The sequence below is a fragment of the Miscanthus floridulus genome, chromosome 18 (genome assembly GCF_019320115.1).
Source record: "Miscanthus floridulus cultivar M001 chromosome 18, ASM1932011v1, whole genome shotgun sequence".
NCBI lineage: Eukaryota > Viridiplantae > Streptophyta > Magnoliopsida > Poales > Poaceae > Miscanthus > Miscanthus floridulus.
In genome coordinates this window covers 10055301-10071754 of record NC_089597.1, presented here as the reverse complement: position 1 = coordinate 10071754, position 16454 = coordinate 10055301, and the positions used below count along the sequence as shown (strand labels likewise).

Below are 16454 nucleotides of genomic sequence, written 5' to 3'. Positions count from 1 at the left end.
AGGAGAAGAGTAGTAGAAGTAGTAGGACTAGTCCAAACAAATCAGCTGCTGCCTGCTAAAAAACAGCAGCATTGGTATACAAGCCATCCTAGTTTAGCGGCTCACAAGTATGGGGACATTTCATCATCATAGCCGCTGCCTCAGTATAAAGAGTTTTACATCATTGCATATGCCACTGCCTCAACACATTTTTTTAGAAGTTTAAAAAAATTCATCATTGCAAATGCCACAAAGTTTGCGAACAAGCAGCTAATGCTCACAAGTAGGTAGAGTAGTAAGCAACAGCTAGCCACCACAATAGTAGGTAGAGTAGTAGTAGGAGGAAGTAGTAAGTAGGTAGAGTAGTAAGCAGCAGCCAGCCACCACAATAGTAGAAGAGTAGTAGAAGAGTAGAGTAGTAAGTAGTAAACAGCAGCCATGCATAAGCCCACCTAGTAGTAGGAGTAATAGGAGGAGGAGTAAGTAGTAGTAGTGGGAGTAGTAGTAATAGTAGGAGCAGTACTAGTAGGAGTAGCTGCCTGCAGCTTACAAGTAGTAGTAGGAGTAGTAGGAGGAGGAGTAGTAATAGTAGTAGTAGTAGTAGGAGGAGGAGGAGGAGGAGGAGGAGGAGGAGAAGTAGTAGTAGGAGTAGGAGTAGCAACCAGCAGCTTAGAAGTAGTAGTAGGAGTAGTAGGAGGAGGAATACACTAGGAGTAGTACTAGTAGGAGCCTGTAACAAACTACAACTTGCTCCTAGCATACAGATGACAAGAATCCATTAGCCAGATACTCAATGTCTAAACCAATTATTTGATTTGCAGTTTCAAGTGCTAGCATCAACCTGATGGTGGTAACGAAGCATTGTATGTAAAAAGTGAAGTGATTGAACTAAAACCTAGTTCTAGTAAAGCAATGCCCAGTAAGCAGGTAGAAAGCCGTCAAACCAGTGTTAGCAGTGACACCAGAAACCCAATTCTAGTAAAGTACCCCAGCCAACAGCATAATGAAATTGACTTTACTAGAATGGAGGTGCTGCAGTAAGCATATGTGCACAGACAAGCAGAGTCAAAACAGAGTCAATGGTTTCAATAAAATATTGGTCGAAACATTTCAATAAAATGCAAAACAGAGTCAAAGCAATGCAGAATATGGAGGTGCTGCAGTAAGCAGTTTAGGATCAGCATTCTTAACAGACAAGTAGCAACAGTTTGAAGGAAAAAATTCACAGAAAGTGAGTTATCTACAACTTTGTTATAGACAAGATTCATAGCAAACATAAGTGAATTTGATGCCCTAGAGACAGATAAAACTCACTAACAAAGTTGAATGCTGATAAGCAACCTTTTGTTTGTGTTTATATAAAACAAACTTCTTAAGTTTACTATGTTTTATTACATCGTCTAAAATAAAGCAATTTTTCTAGCCCATTCATGTTGTGTTTGTACATGTTACTAGCAAAAAATTACTCACCGGAGAAGCAAACATTGGTGATCTTGCCTGCGTTTGAAGCTTGCTCACAAGCCAGCAGGCAACAGACAACATACTGACCAAAAGATGCATATGGTACGAAACTGGCCAAATATCCATTATTGGTAGACAAAAAACATTGGTGATCTTTATCACCTCCCCCCCCCCCCCCCCCCCCCCCAAAAAAAAAACCCCTTGATGGGAGCAATGTGAAAATCACTGAAATCAGTAATTAGTAAAATCAATGCAACCATTTGATTCAGGGATGAGAAAGCCCCAAACCAATATTGCTACCATTGGTTGGAACAGCTACGAGATTCCACCACTACCCCAGCTAGGTGTCGAGCAAATATCATGGCATTTGGCCAGGAGCAGAAATTTGTCACCAAACTGAACTTGGCTCCATCTCTACCACTAGTGCATTGTGCCAAGCAGGCATGATGGCATTTGACCATAACAGAAGAATGCATGAACCTGTATTTGGCTCCACCACTTATGGAAAACTATAAAAATATTTTAATGCCTCAATCAAGAGGAACCTATGAGCTTTTTTATAATTGAATTGACTTCTCAGCACTAGAGAGCACCTACATGATGGAGTGGTGGCGGCACTGCATTCTGTTCCTTTATTCTCTTCAGTGACTTGTTACAGTATTCCAAAGAACAAAATAAACAGATATAGTATAAATCAGATGCTATTACAGTTTGAGCAAAGATTGTAACAGCAATAGAACTCAAACCATCCCTTTTCCTTGACAGAAAAAGAGACAGCTAAATGAAGTTTGCCTAATAAACAAATAAGCCAGCAAAGATGAACACCTGAGTGTCAAGAGGCTTCCACGCAGACAGTGCAGCATTTTATCTCATTAATAATTTACAAAAATATTATAAAATAGGAGGATAAGAATATCAACAATTCAAAGTAAACATCAAATCAAGCATGGCAAATGCAATTGATAGTTTCACCAAAACAATGCATATAGTTCCAAAGAATCATATTCCTTTTTTCCCATTTAGCTCCAGAAAGCCATACTTCGTAACTTGCCACGAACAAGTCCATCTAGATGTTTCTTTTTCTTTTCATCATAAGGTATTTAAGTGTGTTCACTAGGAATCAGATGCTAGTATATATATTTCCAGAATAGCTCATATGTTCTTTTTTTGCTTCAAAAAGTGCAGAGCCAATGCATAAATTTGATAAGGTGATTAAGCATCATATTCTGCAAAGCACAAAGGCTTCCACGTTGACAGTGTGGCCTTTTTTTAGTCTCAAAGCTAATGAAAATAAATATCCCTCCTTATTTTTCATTTACCTCCACAAAACCGTACTTCTAAACTTGCACAAAAAGTTACATCGAGATGCCATTTTTAAGGGAAAAAGGTAACAATAAATTCTTGAAGTGCGCTCTCCAAAAATCAGATGGTAATAATGATTTTCATAATATCTCACATGCTATTTCTGAAAGGTACGGAGATAATGAGAACAATTTGATAACATGATTATGTATCAAATCCTGCAGAATGAATTGTCATTTAGACCCTACATGTAGGTAGGTGAGCATGTTTTCCAACAATACCAGATAGTTTAGCACCGTAATGTTTACTGATCCACTTTCCTGGGGCTGTGTTATGTTCTAGTACAATGGTATTCTTGAGGACTCCATGGTGATCTGGAAGATTTTGTTTCAGTCATGAAAGAATATCTACAGTACGTTCATATCAATAATAAAAGAACAATTTTGCACATTCTAAATGCTTTATCCCTAGAACTTGGAAGAAATTACATGAACCATTGCTTGCATAGATTCTATCTGTAACTGTCACTACTACACAAACTTTACTGGAGGCGGGCGTTTTCGGTTTCCCGCGGCGGGCAAAGCCGTCCGCCGCGGCCTAGATGCCACGGTAAATCGTGGCTTAACCGCGGCGGGCGGCTTTGCCCGCCGCGGTTAACCGATTTACCACGGCGGGCGGTGTAACGTGCCCGCCGCGGTAAATATACTTTTACCACGGCGGTCACGTTACACCGCCCGCCGAGGTAAATTATTTAAAAAAACAAAAAAAAACCCAGGAGCCCGTCGGTGAGCCCATTCTCGAGCCCACCGACGAGCCCGTTCCCAACCCAATACCAGCGCCACCGCACCTCGCTGGATCCGCCGCCGGGGTCTCCTCCTCGCCGTATCCGCCGCCGAAGAGGTCATCCTCGCCGGATCTGCGGCCAGGGAGGACGACCTCGCCGGATCTGCGGCCAGGGAGCGCAGATCGGCCGGATCCGCGGCCGTGGACGAAGAGGAGGCCGGACCCGCGTCGTGGACGACGAGGGCATGACACGAAGAAAAGATCGTCGAGATTATTGAACTGATAGGATGCAACAACGATTATTGAACTGCAAATGCCTCAGATTTAAGTTTATTTCACAGCGAAAACGCTACAATGTATATTTAACACCATCATAGGCAATTTGCTCGAGATAACTTATCAGACCAAAGGAAAACAGAACCAGAAAGAGAAAAAAACAAACAAATTAATCAAATTCAAAAGAAAACAGATTGCAGATCTAAAAGTCTGCCTCAGTGGTAGTGACAATTTGTAGATCGTCATGGAACAATCCGATAATACGTGCATTTGTTATGCATCATCGGCAGCCAATTACCAGGAAGAAGAAACAGATCTCGGAAGAAATACAGAGAAACGAGATTTGGTTTTGGGGAAGCCAAAAGCATCAGAGAGATTCCCATTGAAGACTTAGTCTATCACGCCCAGAAAAGGGTTCTGATGTCCCTGTCTTGTTCTCATCACCTGCTCCCATCTAATCCCAATCCAAATCGCCAAGAAAAACGATCAAAACAGTAACCAAAGATCCGGAGAAAAATCGGAAGAACATGCTGAAGCAACACGGCACAGCACGGATCGGAGCCGCTACCCGCAGGTCGAATCGAATCGAACGAGGCATGGGGAGGTGGCTGCGGGGGATGGGGTGGAGGAGCAGTGAGATAGTGGAGGGGATGGGGAGGGGGAGTGAGAGAAGAGGGAGGGGCGCTGCCCTGCTTGCCGGCTATGGAGAGGGAGAGGGAGAGGAGGGGCAGCAGCCGCACGGGGAAGGACTGAGAGAGAGGGGAGGGCGACGACTGATTGAGTGAACGGGGATGAGTAAAACCCTAACTTTCGGTATATATACAATGAGCGGATATTGGGCCCAGATGGGCTGCCTGCTGGGCCACTATTTACCGTGGCGGACCTTATAATATGCCCGCCACGGTAAATAGATTTACCATGGCGGGCGTCTTAAGACGTCCGCCGCGGAAAATAGGGTATTTTCTGTGGCGGACATCTTAAGACGCCCGCCACGGTAAATCTATTTACCGTGGCGGACAAAAACGTCCGCCTCGGTAAATAAAAAAGGCCCGCCTCGGTAAATCATGGCCATTAATCGCAGCGGGCAAAAATTGTGCCCGCCACGGAGGCTATTTTGGTGACGCTGTGCAAATTCGTTTTTGTAGTAGTGTGTTAGAGAATTTAAACACCTTTGTTGGCTTTCTTGGAAAAAGGGGTACATCTTTCCTGTAGCCGTTTTAGCTGCATCCACAGCATACCCAACTAAAAAAACACACATGCCCCACATCCTCTTCTGATCCTACAATTGGCAGAAGGATCCAAACCACACTATAAATAGAGGCTTGTCCTCCCACCAATGCCCAATAAGCAGCTCATGCCACATCGTTGAGTGCATTAGCTTGTTGCATTCAATAAGAGTATCAATGTGCAAAATAAAATACTTGACCCTCCAACCATGTCTAGATCTGTGGAGTCTCTTGTAGTCGGTCGGGTGATTGGAGAAGTTCTCAACTTCTTTAGCCCATGTGTGAATATGGTAGTGACCTACAACTCAAACAAGCTTGTCTTCAATGGCCATGAGATTTACCCATCAGCAGTTGTATCTAAACCAAGAGTAGAGGTTCAAGGGGGCGACTTGTGGTCTTTCTTCACATTGGTTAGTAGTTAAATACTTGATCCTTGTCTCCAAGTATTCTATACATACTATCCCTTCCCTAATCGCCATAGTTCCTAAAATTTCAGGTTATGACAGACCCCGACGTCCCAGGACCAAGTGATCCATATCTAAGGGAGCACCTTCACTGGTAATATTTGGCATTTCTTACCTTGGGGATGTCAGTATGTTACAGAGGAATAGCACCACATCTTGCACTAAGCCAACGATCCTATCCTACATTAGATGCTCCTGGGTCCTACATTATAATAAATAAACCAGAAGCATCTTGCAGATTGTATTAGTTTGTTTGTAAGTGACAAAGATTGAGTACTATGAATGGTCCATGATATTGGTCAAAATTACATGTATAAGGCAATCTATCACTGAAAATCTAAAACCAGGGTAGGTGAATATCCCCCATAGGCAAAAGTTCGTTTATTGTAGGTAGTATATCCCCCATAGGTGAAAATCTAAGTGAGTTTTATCTGTCTCTAGGGCATAACTTTGTTAGTGACTTTACTAAATAACATGGATGTGCCTGCCTAATAAGTAGGCTACAAACTAAACCTAAATGGTCAGAAACCAAGGAATTAGATTACGAAAATAAAAGACAAGGAGTAAATTTGATGTCCTAAATTGATTAACAAAAATTCAGAAGCGACGAAAGAAAGAACATGGATCATGTACTTTAGCAGTCTATAGCTAACCACTTCCAGCTGACTACTCCAGTGGCCTAGTCAAGTAAATAGTTTATTTTGAATGTCGAATTAAACTTATTCATAATATCAAAAGCAAAGTCAATTAATGTTAATATTTGGGTTACAGTAGTTCTTGACTCTTCCTGAAGCACATTAGAAATAAAATGGCATAGTAAATTGAGTAAAAGAAAGTGTAGTGTCATAGATTATCATGCAAAGCAACTTATTATGTCTAATATTAGAGGTTCAAACTCCTACAGGAACGAGTCAATTATCTTATTGTGAAAGCAAAGAGCTATTTCGACCAATATTTTATTGAAACCAATAAATTGATTTGCAAGTTTAAAAAGGCACAACTCAGTCAAAAGTCAACTTAACAATAAGGCAAAAGAACAGGCATATGCTCAGCTCAAATTATGAAATCATTGGTAGTGGCATCTGCTCAGTTAAAATTATCACAGTTAAAATCATTGGCATCACAGGTAGCATCACAGTTAAAATCATAGTTGCATCACAGGCAGCATCACAGAAAACATGTGCACAGGCAAGATCACAGGCAACATATGAGCTCGGGGACAAGCAAAATCACAAGCAAACCTGGGATCATAGGCAAGATCACAGGCAAGATCTTCGGTGGGAGGAGATAGTGCACAGGCAAGATCACAAGCAAACCTCGGATGAGCTCAGGGAGGAGGACCGAAGATGAGCTCGGGGACAAATGGAGCGCGGGCCGTCCTCGGTGCGGGCAACGGCGATGGCGTACGCCGGCGGCGGCGGTGGCGCTCGGGGGAAGGTGGCGTACGGCGGCGGATGTCCTCGCCCACGGCTAGGGTTCCACAGCGGGTCCCAGCGGCGGACGGAGCCAAGGAAGACGGTTGAGCAAGCGGAGGCGACGGCAGAGCTTCTCGCCCCCACGAATGGTGGCGGCGCTAGGGTTAGCAGCAGGACCCCGCGGAGCTCCAAGGCATGGAGGATGAAGAGAAAGAGTGGGGAGGACTGCCAGAGTGCACGGCCGGGCGCGCACGGGCCGGCGGAGGTGAGAGGAAGCGGCGCTATGGCACGGAGATGGTGGCGGGGGGGGGGGGGGGGGGGGGGGGGGGGATTCGGCCTGGCGGCGTCCGCAAGGAAGAAGAGCAACCAAACTTAGCTAAATTTTGGCCTCCCCGCGCGCACTACATTTATACTGGGGACAATTTGTAGGGGCGGTTGGTGAGTGAGCCACCCCTACAAATGTATTTGTAGGGACGGTTCCTGACTAAGTCGTGCCTACAAATATTTTTCAATTTATTTTTATTACTTGTTCTATATATATATGTATATATATTTGTTTTCTAATTATTCTATATATATAAATGTATCTATATATATATTTTTTTCAAGATCACTGGCCAAGTGCTATGGTCGCTCATCCTCTCATTGAAGGGATTCATTCCATCGGTACTCAAGCCAAACCGTACATTCCTTGGGTCATCGCTGAATTCTTTGTGCTTCTCATCGATCCTTTGCCACTGACTATAATCAGCTGAGTGTGCAATCTTATCATCATCCACCTTGTGCTCATCATTCCATCATGTCATGAGTGCGGCTTCTTTAGGGTTTAGGAAGATACGTCTCAAGCGGTCGGTCACTGGCAGGTACCACATTACCAAGGCAGGAATTCTTCTCTGCTTTGCATCGTTGCCTAATGGAGTGTCCTCTAGGGGCTGAGATTCTTATACCACCTTTTTCGTACCCTTCTTATTCCTCTTTTCCCCGTGCAGGCTTCATCCCCACCGTAGAAGTCATTGTTCTTGTATCGGTTGGCCCCACACCGGGGACATTTATCCAGTGACTTGAACGTTTCACCACAAAAAAGGATACAGTGGTTGGGGCATGCATGGATTTTTTCAACCCCCATTATCAATGGACTTATGACCTTCTTCGCTTGGTATGTGTTGGTGGGAACTAAGTTTGGTTGTGGCAGCAACCATGACATGAGATGCAATAGATCATTAAAACTACAGTCTGACCAGACGTACTTAGCCTTCAGGATGAGTAGCTCAAGCATAAAACATAGCAATATCAAATGTGTTAAACAACCCCTTTCAACACCATACATAGTCTACTTTGATGCTTTTGTCACCCTTTCCAAAATTTTTAGACCTTTTGGGCTCTTTAGTAAAATCTCTATTCCAAGGACCCGAATCATTTCCTCTAAATCATCAAAATTATCTTCATCACCAACATGTGCTCCCCCATCATTATTACCATCCCAACCACCAGCATCACCACCTTATTCATTGCCAAACTCAGGATCCATTTGTACATCAAGCTCTTCTGAGTATTAGGACAGGTATTCTAGGGTTTCAACGTCTTCTTCTTCATCATTGTCGTCATTATCAACAACCGTTGTTTCACCATAATGAATCCACACTGTGTAGTCCTCAACAAATCATCGCACAATCAAATGTTCTATGATGATACTCACATCTGTCCATGTCATAATGTTCTTGCAATCTTTGTAGGGACATATAAATGTATCATTATTCTCTATCAACGTCGTTGCATGCTTCTCTACGTCTTCAATAAATTTGTCCACCTCTCTATAGAAATCTACCTTGAACCTTAACGAACCATACATCCAAGACTTCATGTACTCCATCTTTTCAAACACAACAATCAAAGAAAATACATTAAAAGACTACTAATTCAGATATATATGTAAAGGAATCAAATTAATAATTAATTACTTAACAATAATTCTATATACTTCAGATATATATAAATGTAAATATAAAATATAATTACATGAAGCATATCAAACACACACCATGCTAGAGGGTAATTAATTAATGGCCCATTTATCAATAAATAATTAAAATATATATTTATTAATTAAAATAAATAATTTCAAAGATAATAATTTGCAACAATTAATATTTTACCCACTACCTCTCATGCAAACCCTATTCCAATTTCATGAAACATAAATTTACAAAATTAAAATTAGAAAAACGTAGATCTAGATCTAAATCTACATGTACATGAAACATACATGAAACTAGTGTGTAATCTCAGCTAAAATCAAGCAAGATCGACTAATAAATGGTGTAATCTCATTTATCTAACTAATTTACACTAATAACTTCAAAACTAGAGTCTAATTTGCTTCGTACAAAGCTCAAGCACTATAGAAGAGAGAGAAAATCAAAACTCTAATTACGATCACTAACTAACCATTAAAACTTTAAATAAAGGCTTGGAATAACATTTTCTTCGACCTCTCCACCAAAGTATTTGAGATCAAAACCTCCCCCTTAGTAAAGCATTATTGGGAGGCGCCCAAGGCCTCTCAACCTTTTTTGCTCGGGTTGGAGTGAGTGGCCCGAGGTGAAAGAAGGTGGTTGCTATATATACAGTGGGTATTTGTAGGGATGGCTGGTGATTCGGCCACCCCTATAAATGGACACAGCGGGAGCGGCTGGTAATAGCCGCCTCTACATACCAGCCGCCCCTACAAATCGACATATTTGTATGGGCGACTCGTATTACCAGTCGTCCCTACTGTGTCATTTGTAAGGACGGCTGCTATGCTGGAGCCTGAGCACGTCACTGTAGGGGCAGCTCCAATGTCAGCCGCCCATAAAAAAAGCCCCGTTGCTACAACTGTTTTTCATGTAGTGGTGTCGCCGGCCTCGCCGTCGCGGTCCACCGCCGCCATCCACCACATCACCCGCTCGGCTCTCTCGACGTCGCCGCGCGCGAGGCAAGCCCCGAGGAGGGAGCCCCAAACGAGCGCATCGAGCGGCATGGGCATCGTAGCGACAAGCGCCGCCGCCTCGTCCAGCCTCCCTGCGCGGCCGAGCATGTCGACGACGCACCCGTAGTGCTCGATGCCAGGCACCACGCCGTAGGCCTCTGCCATGGCGCCGAGGTGACGGAGGCCCTCGTCGATGAGCCCAGCGTGGCAGGACGCGGTGAGGACGCCGAGCAGCGCCACGCCATTCGGCCGCACGCCGGCTCGCCGCATGGCCGCGAACAGCGTTAGGGCCTCCTCGGTGCGGCCGTGCGTGGCCAGCCCCATGATCATGGACGCGTAGGTGTACACGTCCCGCGGCGGCATGCCGTCGAACACCGCCACGGCTTGGTCCACCGCGCCACACTTGGCGTACTTGTCGAGGAGCGCGTTGCCGCCGCCGCCGCTGTTGGCGTCGGCGTGGAGCCCCGGCGCATGCACCCACCTCCCGGTGTCGAGCGCGCCAAGCTGGGCGCACGCTCTAAGGACGGCCACGAACGTCGCGCCGTCTGGGCGCACGCCAGCGCGCTGCATATCCCGGAACATGGCCAGCGCCTCGACGTGCTGGCCGGCGCGTGCGAGCGCCACGAGCATGGTGTTCCAGGACACGACGGTCTTGGCCACCGGCATCCCCCGGAATCTCCGGGGCGCCGCGGCCACGTCGCCGCACTTGGCCTACATGTCCACGAGCGCGTTCCACGCCACGACATCAAGCGCGGGTCGCCGCCGCCACGCGCCGGTGCGCCTCTCGGGCGAGCGCGAGGTCCCTCGCCTCCGCGCAGGCCGCGAACCCCGCGGCGGCGGCCACCGCGTCGACGGAGACCCCGTCGTCCAGATCGAGCATCGCGAAGAACAGCGCCACGGCGTTGCGGGCGAGGCCCAGCCTCGCGTGCCCGGTCACCATGGCCGTCCAGGAAACTACGTCCGGGCCGTCGCCCGGGAACGCGTCGAACAGGGCCGTCGCGGTTGCGCGCTCGCCGCACGCGAGGTAGAGCGCTATGAGGCCGTTGCGGATGGTGCGCTCGCGGTCCAGCCCGAGCTTGGTTGCGTGGGCGTGCACTGCCACCGCCGCCACGGCAGAGGCCGCGGGCGTCGGCCGGGGCGCCTCGCCGGAGCGACGGCGCCACTGCGTCGGCCTTGGGGTTTCCATGCCCGTGATGGTGAACTGAAGCTGTAGCCGTGGGCTTGCTGGCGTGTCCGAGGTAGACGTGCTGCTGCAATACTGGATAAGGCGCCATGGATGGCCGTGCAGCGTGCACAGTGCACCCTGTGGTGGACTCGTGTTCTTGGAAGTTGGAACCATGGATAAGCAACGAGAGGCTGACGTGTGGGGGCCGGACGAGTGTTGCAGACAAGCTGGACCGCGCGTTCGCGGTTGGAGGTGGCCGCTGTGTCAGTGTGATGCCTCTATTTTTTTTAACAACAGTGTGATGCCTCTTTGCAGGCGCCAATTTCTTGCTGACATTTGAAATGTTGGATCCAACTTGGATTTTTAATTTAAGGGTGTTAAGTAACTAATTATTATATATATTGACTATGCAGAAAAAAAAATCACTAGAAAATATTGTCAAGTTTTCTGGAGATGAAAACTTTACCACAGTAAGTTGTTAAAAAAAACAAAGGTACTCCCTCCATCCCAAATTGTAAGTCATTCCAAGAATCTTGGAGAGTCAAAGCATCTCAAGTTTGACCAAGTTTATATAATAAGATAATAACATTTATGATGCCAACTAAGTACCAATAGATTCTTTGTTAATTATATTTTTATAGTATACCTATTTGATGTCATAAATCTTTGTAATTTTTTTTATAATTTTGGTCAAACTTGAGAAGCTTTGACTCTCCAAGATTCTTGGAATAACTTACAATTTGGGATGGAGGGAGTACTGTGTAAAATTCATGATTTTTGGACAAAATAAACATTTGAAATAAATAAAACTGCACATGACAGTTTTCTATATATCAGGCACACAAAAAAAATGAAGTTTTGTATTTTTCATATCTAGATGTAAACATTACAAGCCTTACAAAATTTGTTTTGCTATTTTTATTTTTTTACTGATTTACTACGCATTTTAAAGTTCACTGTAATATTATCCACACAGAAAAAGCATTTGCTTTTATTTTTCTCTCGGTACCAACACTTTCTCACCGATGGCATGCTATACCCAGTACCCTCGGCTATACCCAATGTCCTCGGATTGTCAATTACAAGTAGAGCTGAGGGCCTGAGACTGGACCTTGCCATTTGAGAACGGTCGTAGCATGGTATTGTGGGACGACCCAAAGTACGGCACAACAGAAACGTGTGTGCCATGCCTAGACAGTCTGGCTCAAGGCTTATTAGCCGGTCAATAGTATTTTTTCTCTCACAATAAACCAGCATTAGCCGGGACTATCAACCCAGAAATCAATCAGCGAACAGGCCGTTTGAGCTGTGCTTGGACCGACGTGGTACAAAAATAATACGTAAACATATCTACAACGCTACAAGCCTACAATGTAATTTTCTAGTATTTACTATACTATCTCTCATCTACTAAATCCGTTCCAAATTATAATTCGTTTGACTTTTTTAACTCTAAATTTGACCACTTGTCTTATTCAAAAAATTGTGTAAAATATCACTTTTTCTGTGGCTTGCTTTATTAACAAAAGTTCTTCAAAAATGATTTAAATTTGACTATGTTTACACACATTTTTTTAATAAGACGAGTGGTCAAATTTGAAGTAAAAAAAGTCAAACGAGCTATAATTTAGAACGGATGGAGTAATTTTTAAATGGATTACGAAAATCATTGAAATTTTTATAAAAATAGTACATACACAAATATTTTTTACATGTCACGAGCGGACAAACAAAACTAGCAAAGATATTTGGGAAAATTAGTTTTGTAGCACCTAAGGAACTTCGCTTCTGTAAAGACAGTGGCACAGTGCTGTTACCTCTATCAACAGTTCCGTCATGGTGGCACACTAACGTTGTGAAATCCACTTCCAAACACCTGAAGGATAAAACGCCGGGTCCTGCTCCTCCCCGGTTTGATGAGGAGCGCCAGCACTTGCTCGTTCTCCTCGTTGCCGGCGGCAGATGCCTGGCGGAATTCCAAAGTTGTCGCCAGGTCACGTGAGGTTGCCGCGAGGAGCACGGCTTGTCCCGTCGCAGCGTGGTGAGCGTGGTCTCGGCCTCGTGCTCTAGGTGGCCCGTGTGGTGGCGTCGGCCGCCTTGGGCTCGAGACGCACACGCACGCAGGGCGGTATCTTCGAAGATCACACACTACAAGAAATGTGTTGGTTTATGACGTTTATGGCATGACATCATGTTAACAAGTCACTAAATCAACTAGTTTATGACTTTTTTTTTTCTAGACGCATCTAAACTTAGTGACATAAGTAAATGTATATCACAAAAAATGTCTTAAAGCTAGTCCAATTGTATATAATGACAATATTTGCCACGTCATAAAGAGTAATTTTGCAAGGATGGTATTTCACAAATTATTTTATTGATTTTATTAACACTGTTATCCAAGGTGGCATGTGGGTCCAACTATCAAGATGGGTCTAGTAACACCCTAGGTGTTAATAATTGTTGTTATCATGTCCATAATTATATATCATTCTAGTAACTTGCAAGTTAAAGAAATCAAGATGTATATATAAAATATATAAATATTGTTTATTGTTAATTGTTTGAAATCGTAGATAAAAATGTACACATGTACGTATATATGAATAACAATAAACAATAACATACCTATGCATCGAAACGTTGCTTGAACCACGGGCACTAGAAATTTGAACTAATATGCACCCCAAATTTAGACAAAACCTTACATCTACCACAAGTTAAAAAAATGAGGTTTTAGAAAATTTTTGGAAGTAGTTTAAATGAATTTCTTGTGTTAATTGGAACAAATTCTAAATCAAATTGTATGTACTTGTAAAAATATATTAGAATTGTATGTATGTAAAAGTTATATTTGGAAAACGATCTGTGTGTATAAAAAAGCCAGCCCGTCTAAAACTCACGTGAAGCGCCAAAATTAGAAAAAAAAAGACAATGCCTGAAACAATGCGCGGACGCCAAAACAAGGCTCAAAACCCACAGCGCCCGGGCGCGTCAAGCGCCAAAAGATGGCCCAAACAAAAGATCCACCCCTCCCCAAACCCTAGCGCCGCCCACCCGACTCCCTCCGGATCCCGCACAACGCTACCATCGGTCCCGCTAGCGCTAGGCCGCCACCCATCCCGCATGGCGCGCCCATCAACGCGGATCCAGTGAGGAAGGCATGATTCGAGGCGTCGGCGCAGGTCAGGGAGGTGGAGACGACGGCGCGGGCCTAGGAGGTGGCCACGACAGCATGAACAGTACAGATTCCTGTAAGTGCTTTCCATGGTGAGATTCCTGTAAATCCAAAATTGTAGCTTTAGTTGATCAACGAAACAATCAGCATTAAAACATTAAAAAGTATACAAACTATCTCACACTACCCTAGGTTTATTTTAGAATGCTAATTAAGCCTTCAATATACTACTGTGAAAATCAACATTTATGTTGTTAGTAAAATTAAGAATTATGAACATGATACAATAAAGTGCTAATATCACATTCCAACTTTACACAATTACAGCTGAATAGAAAGGATGGCATGCTTCGCCAAGTCATTTGTACACAAATTGCTGGGCTAATGACAAGGACCCCTCTAGTGCAACGAATACCAAGCTTTGTCTCAACTAGGAATAGTGAACACACATGGCCCCAAAAGGCAGGCAAATACCAATCACTAATATGTGAACAACTCATACATGTAGGACCACTTAGAGCCCTGTTCGTTTGGCTTATAAACTGTACTTTTTTAACCAACGAACAATATTTTTCTCTCGCAACAAATCAGCCAATAATACTTTCAGCCATGGCTTATCAGCTAAGCGAACAGGGCATAGGTCAACAACAACAAGTAGAGCTCTGCTATACCCAATACCCTCTTTAAACAACACAGATGAAAATGCATGCTATACCCAATGTCCTCGGATTGCCGGTTACAAGTAGAGCTGAGACTTGGACCTTGCCATCGATCTGGTGTGACAATTACGCCGGGAGAGCTGACTGTCTTCGTATCTACCGCATCCATCGGTATGTTTGCGAATGCATTTTAGCACTTTAGTTGTGGGATCGATATTCGCGTCGTCAACACTGTGTTTGAGAAAAAAATAATATTTATTTCAATAATATAGACAAGGACACCGTATCATCATCATTAGGTTTAGTTTAACAATGATGTCCCATTCCCAACTACGTTTCACTTGTTTAAGGCAAAGAGTATTTGCACAGCGCTACATTATTTTAACGACGACAAGTTGTTCTTCCAGCCTGGTCGACATCTCCAAATTATACGCTTGGCCAAACCCACGGCAGCGGCACCAGGCTAAACTATGTATGGCAGCAGGACAGCTAGCCTTTGTTTGTTTGCGGATACATTATTCATTTATTAATAAATAAACTAGTATGTTGCCGTGTTATCTAGAAATACAAATCATCAAGAGATAATATATGTTCTGATAATCTTTGTCAAGGTCAATACAGTTAAAAACATTAATGGCCACATCCATAGCCTTGTTTTTTTTTTCATTTTTTTGAACAACTTAAGTCACAGAAAACAAATCTTTGTGAAGTTTAACACAGTTAAAAATTTAACCCCTCATCCAAAGATTGTTCAAAATATGGTACATGCTTATATCAATACAAACGGGTTTTGGGTTTTTTTTCTGAACGGTAATTCTGGGAAACGGGCGTCCGTCCGCCCCGGACGCTTCGTTCATGGGCTAGGACGCTAGCCCAACTACCCATTCCTATCTACTCAGGAGTTTCTAAAAAAAAGAATCGGTTTTTCTGCCTCGCGGCCCTCCTCCTTCCCTAACGTGTCGCACCCCACACGCAGCTCGCAGCGCCGTGCCGTCACCTGCAGCCCCGCCGGCCACCAGCACACCCGCGCGGCCCCCACCGCCTCCTCGCTGCTCCTACCCGGCATCGCACCGCCGGCTGCCCTTCTTCCAAGATCCGTCTGTCGCCTCCTTGAATTCGATGTGGGCGCCATCTTCTCGACTCCTTGCCCAGGGCCGTTGCCTTCGGTGAACACAGGCCGACGAGCCTCCATTCTCCCAAGCAGCAATGAGATGTTGCGCTGAAAGCACATGTTGCGGGTGTACGTTTCAAGTGTTTCAACTGTTTTAGAGGTATGTTGCAAGTGTTTCATACGAATGTTGCAAAAGTCGATCGGGATGTTACATATGTTGCAATGGTTGTGCACGTATGTTGCAAGGTTCTGTTCTCAATGTTTCATCTGTTTTTTAAGACGTATGTTGCAAGTGTGTTTATTTGGATGTTGCATATGTTTCACACATATGTTACAAGTGTTTTATCTAGATGTTGCGTATGTTTTACAATGTTTTTCAAGTGTTTTTATGTGTTTTTGCAAGTGTTTCAGATGCATGTTTCAAGTGTTTCATCTGCCTTCATACGTATGTTGCATTTGAACGTTTC

The 16454-nt window shown here is 44.2% G+C and overlaps 3 non-coding genes and 1 pseudogene across 3 annotated transcripts; all 4 read right to left on the bottom strand.

Moving 5' to 3' along the window:
* Positions 1-3835: 3835 nt before the first annotated feature.
* LOC136525035 (small nucleolar RNA Z267) lies at positions 3836-3909 on the bottom strand. The gene has a single exon (XR_010776366.1). It is a non-coding gene; the product is annotated as a small nucleolar RNA Z267 (small nucleolar RNA).
* Positions 3910-4012: 103 nt separating this feature from the next.
* Positions 4013-4090, bottom strand: LOC136525078 (small nucleolar RNA snoR122). Its single transcript, XR_010776406.1, has one exon. It is a non-coding gene; the product is annotated as a small nucleolar RNA snoR122 (small nucleolar RNA).
* A 72-nt stretch (positions 4091-4162) lies between these two features.
* Positions 4163-4252, bottom strand: LOC136525037 (small nucleolar RNA R44/J54/Z268 family). Its single transcript, XR_010776368.1, has one exon. It is a non-coding gene; the product is annotated as a small nucleolar RNA R44/J54/Z268 family (small nucleolar RNA).
* A 5362-nt stretch (positions 4253-9614) lies between these two features.
* On the bottom strand, positions 9615-11161 carry LOC136519554 (pentatricopeptide repeat-containing protein At4g38010-like; annotated as a pseudogene).
* Positions 11162-16454: the final 5293 nt, after the last annotated feature.